The sequence below is a fragment of the Haemaphysalis longicornis genome, unplaced genomic scaffold (assembly GCF_048455015.1).
Source record: "Haemaphysalis longicornis isolate Haplotype H1 unplaced genomic scaffold, Haemaphysalis longicornis Haplotype H1 scaffold_1, whole genome shotgun sequence".
Taxonomy (NCBI): domain Eukaryota; kingdom Metazoa; phylum Arthropoda; class Arachnida; order Ixodida; family Ixodidae; genus Haemaphysalis; species Haemaphysalis longicornis.
This window is the reverse complement of record NW_027526203.1, coordinates 255,547,060-255,558,145: the sequence shown is the minus strand read 5'-3', so window position 1 is coordinate 255,558,145 and position 11,086 is coordinate 255,547,060.

The window sequence follows — 11,086 nt, the reverse complement described above, 5'->3', positions numbered from 1 at the left end:
AATTTTTGCGTCCCGCTACGTGACACCGCGCTGGGAGTTTTAGTAGAGCGTCTCATCAGTTTTGCGTAGCGACACACTAATGCATACGGCGCCATCTGTCAAATGTTTTCCGAAATGTCTCGCCGGCTGATCTGCTAGCGGAGTGCCGGAGTGTTTGGACATTTTACGACTATCCAAACAAGTGCAAACAAACCCTTTCCCGTCAGTGTTGAATGCAACACATGGGTGCAGCTTGTCAGAACACGGGTTCTCGCTGATCGAGTGCAGCGTTGGTTTGCTCTTCGCCTTCACGTTCATCGCCGCTGATAAAGCGATCCGATCCGGCGCGTTTTGTGCACGGGTTCTGTGTCGGTTGAAAATGTCTTTTTTCACATGCCGTCGGTAGTAGGAATTACAACCACCGCAAAATACCACCCGGCACCAGCGGGGCCACATCTGAGACCGCGCTTTTTGGATAAACAGTGCGGGGTGCACCAAAGGGAACGAGCGCACGATTCTCCCCACGCGGCTGCGAGTTCGCCGCCGATACCAACTGCAGCTACGTACACCGCTAAAGGGCAAGGCCAGGCCGCACACATGCGGCCAGGTCATTCGTTCGCTTTTCCAGCCTGTGTCCATGGTGTCTACAGAGATGAAAAAGCCGAAAGAGCTGGCCCGTAGCAGACGGCAGTCTGTGGGAGCGCAATAGCGGAAGTACGTCACCGCTGAGGAGCGGAGCATCATGGGAGGGGAGGCCAACAGCGAAGAAACAGTTGAAAGGAGGAGGAAATACGGCGTGACGATAATTCGCGGTTTTTGATTTACGATTTCTCAGCTAATACTCATCGCTTTAACAAAATTCTTGCAGGAGGAGATTGCTAATACATTGCTTTATTTGGTTACATGTACATCCATGCATCGGCGGAAGGCATTTCAGGACCCCTTTAAAGGCGGGAAAAGAGTCAGCGAAGTTAATATACTTAATAACAAAATAGAACTAAAACTGCAACTGAATCACTTATTGCGCAGAGTGAACTAGCACACCAGTCAGCAGCACCAGCACACATTTGCGATCGCTTATGCTTCCTTAGTGGCACAGTCGTTAGTCATAAGATATTCGTGGTGATTTGGGGGTATTTACTGCACAATTGTATTCGAGAAATACCCATCTAAGCTGCTGAGAATGCTGAAAAGAAAAAAAAAACATCCTGTGTGATATATACTTATATCGGGGTGCCGGGCAATAACCTCGACTAGGTGTGGTGCGTCGCAATGAGCCGGTTCGAGTCTCCGATTGCACGTGTTGTAAAGTTTTCTATACTACATTCACCATTTTGTGCTGCAATGTTCATAGTTCCACGAACGAGTTGGCGGACCGCGTGCGGACTGACACTGTTGCGACCGGGAGGGCCGACCCGAGCCGAGCTCCGTCACCTCCGACATACGTGTGGTAGCGTGGTGTGAAGCGAGCGGCCAGCCGCTGTTACAACCGTGAAGAAGTCCAGAAGCCGTAGGCTAACGTAACTTTACTTCATAGCGAGAGGTGAGCCGAAGCCAAAGAACAACGCCCCGACGGGCGAGGTAGCAGTACAGGACTCGAGCAGAGGGACAACAATGATTCACTGCTCAAACAGGAATGGGGTATAGCGCTTGTGGGGGTCCGTATTTATATCCAAAAGGGCCAACGGTCAAAACAGCGTTCCCTCTAGATTGTGCACACGCCACGAACGTCACAGACACACACCACACTCTTTCCAGAGTTCGTGAGCAGTCGGTAGTAGCAGCGCACGCTGTGCCCGAGAGAGGGGAGAGAGGAGGACTCCGCTGCGATCGCGGGGCCTCTGTGTCCTTGAAGCGCGTTGAGGCGTGCTTCGCCGGTAACCGACGAAGTTTGAAACGCGCCGAAAGCGAAGCGTCTGACCCGGGCTTGTCGAGACGTGAAAACATGAGTCACCGACACGGTGGAGCTTGTCTGAAAGGCGCACGTCGTGGAGGCTTCGCCACACAGCCGAGGAGTATTGAAACGAAGCCCAACGACGGGCTCAATCGCAACAACACTGACACGCTGGCGAGTTCTCGTTGGCGTGGTGTTGACATATGCACCGACTGCTTGTGGGCACAGTGCCGAATCAGCCAATTGTCGACCTCGAGCGAACACGCCTCTACGACACAGGGGCGAGCCAGGCAGGTTCAGAAGGTGGGGTGAATCGCCTCGCAGTTGAGCGTCTCCGATTACGCTGAGGGCGTTCAGCCAGTGCGTACGCCTCGGCCAATGAACGTTACGTTTCGACTCGGTGCTGGCAGGCTTATCTGACCCATTCTACAGCCGACAATGTAGAACTCCGGTATGCCAATTCCTGAGATATCGAGAATGCCCAACTAACGATAACCTCGGATGCAAAGCGTGCTGTTGCACGGTACGAAAACCGAAACTGGTATGAACTCCAACCTTGGACATCGTCCAATCACATCGCAAGACAAATACGCGTCACTGCTGCCGTAGCTCCTGCCGCAAATGTCGCATGGCATTTTTTCTTCTTTCGGGCTTTACAACCTAAATACTGCTTTATCTATGCTGTACTTCAATTGCGCAAAAAACTAACGAAGACAGGAGAGAGACGACACGAGACGACACTCCTGTCTTCGTTAGTTTTTTACGCAGTTGAAGTACAGCATGGATTACCAACTCACCCAATCCTACAGCCTACTGCTTTATCAACCGGACAAATAACAAAGTGTGTTTATTTGAGCCAGTCTATGCAATGCAAACAAAAACAGGAGTTCGACAAATTTACCTCAGTGTCCATTTAGGGCTTCTCTGAGAATTTTCTGATGATCGTACAGTGGTGTTTGGAGGGTAGCGTATTACTTTAAGCCCAGTGCCCGGTAGATTCTACCTCTTCCCGAAGATTGACAAGTGATACAACCCTGTCCACCCCATTTTTTCTGGCATTGCTACTTCTACGGTGAACCTCTTGCGTAATATCGACGGCCTTATTGCCGATAATCCGGCCAGGTTTCTCTCCTCTTTTAACGTTTCCAATAACTTACCCCAGACGTTATGAAGATTTAAAGGGCTCGAACAAAACGCAAGTATGGTTTATTCGAAAGATTGCCGTGTTCGAAAAACACTGACACCACTTTTAGCAAACTTCATTCAACCAGGCTATATAATTAGGAAAAAGAGAATTGCCAAGCGACTTACTAGCTCATTTTCCGCACTAGAACATATGACGTATTATGGGTGGCTGTGCAAATGGAGGCCACTCAAGGAAATGCAAGTTGGGCAGGGCTTATAAGCTTGCAAAACGAGATTTTTGCGCTCAAATTTAATGCATATGCCTTGTACTATAGCAGTGAGAATAGTGGGGTAAACAATGGAAGTTACGAAAATACTCGCAAATACAGAAGGACGAGCGCGTGCTACTGTTGGTACTGCGCGCACTCTGCTTGTTATAGCTGCCCCGCAATACGGCGCTTTGGGGTTGTCTCATACGAATCTGCCCGATTGGCGTCAGCGACATTGTCTTACGTGACCCTGTTGGTCGAGCGTACCCAATGTTTCACGAAACGATTACTACCAACCGTAACACAAACCACAAGCCAGCTGCAAATACGGCCAGAAACAAAGCAAGTGCGGACAGCGCTTTTGAGCGGTATGGTGGCGCCATATATGAGGACTGGTGGTAAACAAGGCATTTCGCATTACGCTCCAGACTAAACAGCGCGCTAACATTCGCTTGAACACCTGCTGTGGATACGTCATCGAAGACGCCACTTAACACACAATTTCTCAGGAGAATAAAAAATTTTGGCTTAAACTGTTTAATTTCTCAGTGAATGCAGCATCGTTTGCTGCCGGGCAAGCTCTGGGGCTCTACGAAACACCAGATCTTTCGAATACAAGAACCTTGTATTTTGTCTGCATGGCCCCTGTAAGTTTCAAGCAAAACCTTGTTCGATTCTGTCGACTTTTTTGTCACTATACAGTACAATTTCTCTTGCGCGGATGTCATCAGCGCTTTTCATTCTCATTTTCTGGGAACTACAGAAATATACCTACATCACTGGATTTTAATAACTGCGAAAAGAACTTGGAAAATATTACCTCAAAATAATGGCCAGTTGTTCGAAACGGTTGCTGCTAATAAGAATCAATAACTGCGGATCACGAATTTATTGACATTCACCGCCTTTATGGACGTCAATATCGTAAAATATGGCGATTTTTACATCTCGAGCGATTTTTACAGGAAGCCTTAGTCAAGGCAGAAAAAAAAGCTTTTTTGTTGACCGAGCTGACGTCGAACCTCCTAACGCAGACCCTCACTCGATAGTCAATACCGCGGTCGGGAAGGGACACGATGGTGCACTACCGGGATGCGATTGACCACTATAGGCTAGAAAGGGCAAGATATCCAAAAAAGAGCAAGACCCTGAGCACATTGCAGTCGGTGGCGTGGATACGGCTGAAGACCGATTGTTTACCCAGTCCAGTGGCTTACAGTCGATGTTACTTAGGGCTCTGTTCAGGTAAATACAAGGCGTGCGGGGACAGGGCTACCCACATCGATCACGTGATATGGTCCCGCTCTCTCCGGAAAAATGACCCGGAAAACAGTAGGCAGAATAGCCTTTACTCAACACATGTACGAAGCAGAACTGGGAGACCGCGCTACCCAGCTCCGACCGGTGTATCCAGACCCGGCTCGTCCAGATGGCCAAGAATTCCGCCTGGGGCAAAATGCTCCCGACCAACGGCTAAGCGCTGGGCAAATTGAATGATCAGTCAATCAATTCGCCATTCCTGCAAAAACTAAAATGAAGCGATGACGTACTTCTCGCAATGTCCTTTCTTTGTTCAGCGGCTTTCCCAGGTAAAGGTAGGAAGTAAACAGTTCTTGGACTGTAACCACAGGGGTCCTCAGCCACCGTTATGGTCAAAGACCTTCATGGCCATAATTCAAAACTTTAAACAAGCACGAGACAGGTCTGACTGAGTAGATTGGGGACTTGGCGCCCCCTTTGATAGGGGTCAATGTGGTTGGACTGCGGAGCTGCAAACGACATCCACAACGATTACCCATACGGCGTCACTTGAATTCACACACGTGGCACCCGCTCGCTGCTGCCCCCTTCACGCTCTTCGCCTCCCTGTCTCACAACTCTCTTAGTGAATTGAACGGAGGTTTGTCCAATGCAATTCAAATTTCTTGCCTTCGCAGTGCTCGCGCGCCCCCTGCCTATAACAGCGCGAGCGGGCGTTCTGTTCTTTTTTGCTTGCATTCATGTCGCACGTGCCAGTGCCTTACCTCGCAATTTGGAAGGTGCCGTTTCTGGCGGCCACTTTTAGCGTCTGTCGAAAGGTGAGGAGTAGGGCAACACGCATACATCTTTGGCGTCATCTCTCATCGATCACTGCTTCCCCTCACTCTTGTTCATGCAACGCCGCCAAAGAGCGCTCTCCCCCTCCCCAGACGCTCAATCCAAACCACCGTCTGTCTCCCCCGTCTCCACGTGTGGGTGTAGCTTTGTCGGCAAGACGGCGGCTCTCGCTCCTTTTCTCTATGCGGGTCAGGTCCGATCCCTGGCGGTGCCAGTACTTTGTTTCTGCAGCCAGGGTGTAGCCAGTAGCCAATAGCCGCCTGGGATGTTTGTGTCGCCAGTAGTAGCCTGGGAGCTTTCTGCTGATGCGGAGACAAAAATTTCTTTGGCTGGTTAGAGGTGTACTGCTTCCCAGTAAAACGGAAAACACAAGAGATGATTAAATAAAAACGCTCGTATATTTTCTGTGCCGTATCAATTGCATATCGGTGGTTTTTATATGCCCGAAGGTAATGGCAACTGGGTAGCTCACTTCAATTTTGGCCCGCGTTCCACCGAGATCGAACAGCGACAGCCGCAGACATGAACGGAGGCTCCCGGGCTCTGCTATTTCGCAATGAGGTCAGCGGACTGCCAGAAAAACCTCCCTATGATGCGAGGACCAAGTTCATGCGTTCTGCTGTTAGTGCTGTTTTTGGAGTCAGCGTGGCCATATCCGCCCTCCTCTGGATGCTCGCCTGCTGAGACCACCACCTTGCGTGCAGGCAACACCACCGCCTTCGGGCAACAGCAAGCACGTGCACGTGGACTGCTTCTAACCAGACTCCTTTGCACCTGCCAAGACTGCGGCAGGCCTGCAGGACTGCCAGGTCCTTCAGTTGAACACCTAACATGGCCCCGACTACGCCGCTTGGTCCATCGAGGACCGTGCGTTCGAGGTCTCCGGTCTTGCATGGGATGCTACCAGCTCGGATGGAAAGCCGGCGGGTCTCAAGCTACTACTCTCCCCGGAACTGGCTGCCACTGCCTGTTTCGCAGACCTTTGGTTTTTACCTGTTCATACATGATCGCCCTGGTGAAGAGAAAATGTTGCCTGGACTGTGTCTATTTATGTGTTAAAAAAGAAACACCAAGAAAGTCAGCTTCTCCGTTAGGATCCAAATTATTCCACATCCGGCAAGGCAAAGCGGTGAAACAGTGTATTCCGGGATCGCTTTATGCAGACGTAGTCGTTCCTTTTGGCTGATAACTACAGAGGTATGCAAGTGCTCACAAATATTTGAAGCCAGGACGCCGCAGACACCGCGGGATAAGTATAGCCCTTAAAAGCCTGGGACAACGCTTTTTAACTACAGTAGCACTGACGCAGTGTGCATTCAGAATGGCCAAATAGCCAGGGTCAAAGACTAATATTTCGGAGGGTGGTTAGTAAAAAAACTTAAAACGCATCTAAATGAAGCACAGAGCATGGTGAGGGTATAAAAATCACAAGGAGGGCGACGAATTTGCAAAGTAGTAATTGGTTGGGCCTCACATTTACAAATGCAGTACTCTGCTCAAAATGAGGCTCGCTACTATGCATTGAAGTAACCAGGATAACTGTGGGCCGTCTGGTTTTAGGCACGCATAGCAAAGCACAAACTAAACAGTGCAGTGAAGTATGGGCAGGGCTCCATTTGAAGTTCGAGAAGTGCAAAGTTAGAAATGTTTAAGAGACGTTGGGAACTATGGATCCACGCAAGTGACAGCGCTAGCTTTTTAATACTGCCAAGTGAAAAGCGCGGACACAAAGCAACTAAGAAATATCGGAAAGGCTTATTATCAGTTGCACAAAATATGTAAATAAGGGGGGATGAGAAAAGATGTCCTAGATGACCAAAGAAACAGGAAAGCAGATATAAACAGATTGAGACAATAATATAATCGAAAATGTCATTAAAGATAAACAAAGAAAAGAAATGTGATATTAGAAAGCAAAATCGCTATGATAAATCGAAGGGCAGTGCTTTGCTTTTTGAGGCTAGAGCAGGTTGCTTGAGGGTGAAGAGGTTTGCAGAGAAGTATACCCCAAATGATGAAACATCTGTGGTCTGCGGAAAGGAAACAGGCGACTCATCTCATTTTGTTGGAATGTGTTTGTATTTATTCTGTGGGCTAACGTATGGTATAAAGAAAACCCCGGCTAGCTCCGCTGGAGAAACCACTGCCAGCCGCACACTAGCCCCAGCGGAATCCGAAGACTCATGCACGGGTTCGAGTACTGGTGCACAGTAGACAGACTCTGGCAAACAAAGTTGAGGTCTTATTGCCTGGCAAGTACAGGCTACATATCAGACAACCCGACTGTATCTCGCGGGCACTACAGTGCTTCTTCTGCTAGCTGAAAGCCGCAGGTACCCGGGCTCTGATATCAGCCACCGCAGCCGCCGGAAGAGAGACTTCCCTCCGACCGGTCAAGACAAAATCTCAGAGCCGAGTCCCCGGAGCCAACTGGGTTCTCAGTCATCGTGGCCGTCAGAGTAGGCACTCGTGGTCCGACCAGCACCGACCAAATCCCCCAGCCGATTTCCCCACAGAAAGGATTGGTGCCGTCCGAACACGGCTCGGTGAGAAAGGGGTTCCTCCGGAAAAGAGTATGCCGGAAGGCGACCAATGAGTGTTGGTCCTACCTCAGGCGCCCTCGTTCACAAGTCACGTGGTATCGTGGATACACCGCATGTACCACACACGGCCAGCGAGGAAGCAAACATGCACGTCACCACGCCGCCGGCCAATATTATAGCCACCACGACCGGAGAACCCTAACCACACGTGAAAACAACGCATGGTGGCCGCGGGCCCCCACATCACCCGTAATCAAGACCGAGCCGTACCATTCGGACGACCACTGCAGAGCAAACTGCCATATATCCCGACAAAGTTCTCGACACCAGTCTCCGGCGAAATAAGTCTGCAACAGTTATCCCGTCCTAAAGCATGCACCACACCACACGTACATACCAGGATACATCTTCAGTCCAGCGCATCATTTTTAGTCAACAGGGGGCTCAGGGTCGCCCAAGGCAGGGTGTAGAGAACTGCTTTGCTCTCAGTCGGCGTGTCCCAAACTTACGCGTCGCTAGCGAGTGAAAAGTCAGGGAAGGCTTTAGCGATGCAGAAGCAAGTAGCCGCCCACAAGGATCATCTTCACCGGCCTCTGTAGCCCCGTCTGCTGCAATTAGCCCGTAACGCCTGAAGATCAAGGCACTTGAAATCGCAAACAGCTTCAGTGTTTCCCGCTATGACTTTATTTCCAGCAGGAGTTGGATAATGTACGAGATTTCGGCGCACGATAAAGATCCCCAGGTGGTCAAAATTAATCCGGAGCCCTCCACTACGGCGCGCCTCATCGCCTGCGTTGCGTCGGCGCGTTAAACCCTACAATCAATCAATCAGGAGTTGGATAAGCAATCTTATGAAGTACAATCATGTTTGGCTTCCACAGCTGCATACGCCAAATAAAATCTCCCTCTTCCAGGTACGTAGTGTCATGTCTTATCCATCTGCGCAGTACCGTCAGTGTCAGATTTTTTTTTTTTCGAATTTTCCTGCGTGAACTTACCTGCGCGCTACGATTGGGGGCGCGTTAGAACCGCGCAAATACGGTATTCTGCTCCCCGCGGCCCGCCGACTCAGCCCGACGAACGAGCCAACCCACCGCTGCCTCCGAGTCGACTGGACTCGCCGCGACGGCTTCCGACCCAGCCCGTCCGCTTATTTACATGGGAGAGCTGAGTACAAAAAACGTGCTCATGTATCCACCCTGCCTCGTTTTTGTGGACCTCGCCGTTTACGTCCCACAAGCCCCGAGGCGTCGGCGCGACGTGCGTGCGTGCGTCCGTGTGGAGACGAACCGCGCGTTGAGTCGAAATAAACAGGTTTTTTGGACTCAACCGCCTCATGTATAAGCAGACGGGCTGAGTCGGAGAGCCGTCGCGGCGAGTCCAGTCGACTCGGAGGCAGCGGGTGGGTTGGCTCGTTCGTCGGGCTGAGTCGGCGGGCCGCGGGGAGCAGAATACCGTATTTGTGCGGTTCTAACGCGCCCCCAATCGTAATGCGCGGGTAAGTTCGCGCAAAAAAACTCGAAAAAAAGAATAATTTGGCACTGACGGTACTGCGCAGATGGAAAAGACACGACACCACGTACCTGGAAGAGGGAGATTTTATTTGGCGTATGCAGCTGTGGAAGCCAAAAATGATTGTGCTTCATAAGATTACTTATCCAGCTCCTGCTGGAAATAAAGTCATAGAGGGAAGCACTGAAGCTGTTGCAATTTCAAGTGCCTAGATCTTCATAATTCTAAGCGTTACGGGCTAATTGCAGCAGCACAAAATTAATGTGCAGCGGCTGACCAAGGTATGCGGCATGCCATTGAGGAATTAGTGCGCTGAAATTCACTCACGTGGTGTTGGCGGATTTTTTTTATTGGATTGAGTCGGATTTTGCGGGGACTTCGTGTCCGTTACGTATGGCAATGCTGCTGGCCGCTTTAAAGCTTATGTCTGTTTTGAGCCCGATTGTAACGCACACACAAATATTAAAGTTACCTTCTAGCAAAAAAGGGTGCGCGTTAGAATCGTGCAAATATGGTAGCTCCTTTTCCAGGAACCCCGCCGCTCCCCTCACCTCGATTCTTTCGACGGGTTTCATATAAACGTGGGAGGGGTCGAGGTAGCTGAACCCGCCAGTCGACTCGGCCCTTTCTCGTCGAGTCCATTTATCCGGGGCTTATGGCGCTATGAGGGCACCGAGACTGTCCCCCAAGTTTTTGCCCTTCCCCAGTTGCTGCCACCCGTACCTGGGCGTGTAAATTAAACAGTCTTCAAGTGAACCCCATACTGTTCACATCGTTCCTCGGGAGGCTCCTGCGTGCGCGGCTTTGCCGCCCCTTAAAGTTACGCGCAGTCGAGCGGGAATTGGCTAGTAGTTATAGGTAACTTCTTTATCTTTATCTTAAGTTCTGGTTGTGTCCACTGCAGGACGAAAGCCTCTATCCCTCTAATGAGGGCGCTAGTCGCCAGCGTGTCTTTATGCTCATCCGCTGCGACTCCTCAAATACTGGCTTGCTGAAATATTTGCGTCACAATGAGGGAAAAAGTGAGGCAGCTTTTGAGAAATGGCTGCTCGCTGGTTAGGCATTCGATGCTTCTAAGAGCGTCAAGTAGACAAGGCGAATTTGGGACGAAGAAAGCCCGGGGGAAAGCGTTGCCGCTCTCCTCGCGCGATCTACCGTATGCACCGAACATGGTACGCCTCTAAAGCGTTGCACCAGGACCGAAATGCTGCCTGGTCCAGTATATAACGTCACCGGATACCACGGGAGGCCGTACCTTCGTCCTGCAGTGGACACAACCAGACTTAAGATAAAGATAAAGATAAAGGCGAGTTCGCCCCTGAAGTTTTCTGGGTGGTTTTCTACAAAGGAAATACTGCACAGGGAACAGCAGACCGGGCAGCAAGTTAGAGGAGCTGGCCATAGCAGCAGGCAGGGCGATTTCCCATCAGAAGGGGCCCGCAGTGACGGCCGTTCAGGGTCGCTCGCCTCCAACGAGGTGTGATGGCAAGGTGCGCCAGTGACCAGCGCCGGAGGGAACCTTGCTTGAGCGACCAGGCGCAGCCTCAACCTGCGGTAGGTGTCGGATAGGCGCCAGGTGTGTCTGCTCAGGTGGCGACACCTTGATCATCGCTGGATCACGTCACACTAGACGCTGCGATGAGGCCTGGGCTGCCAGCCGCGGCCGG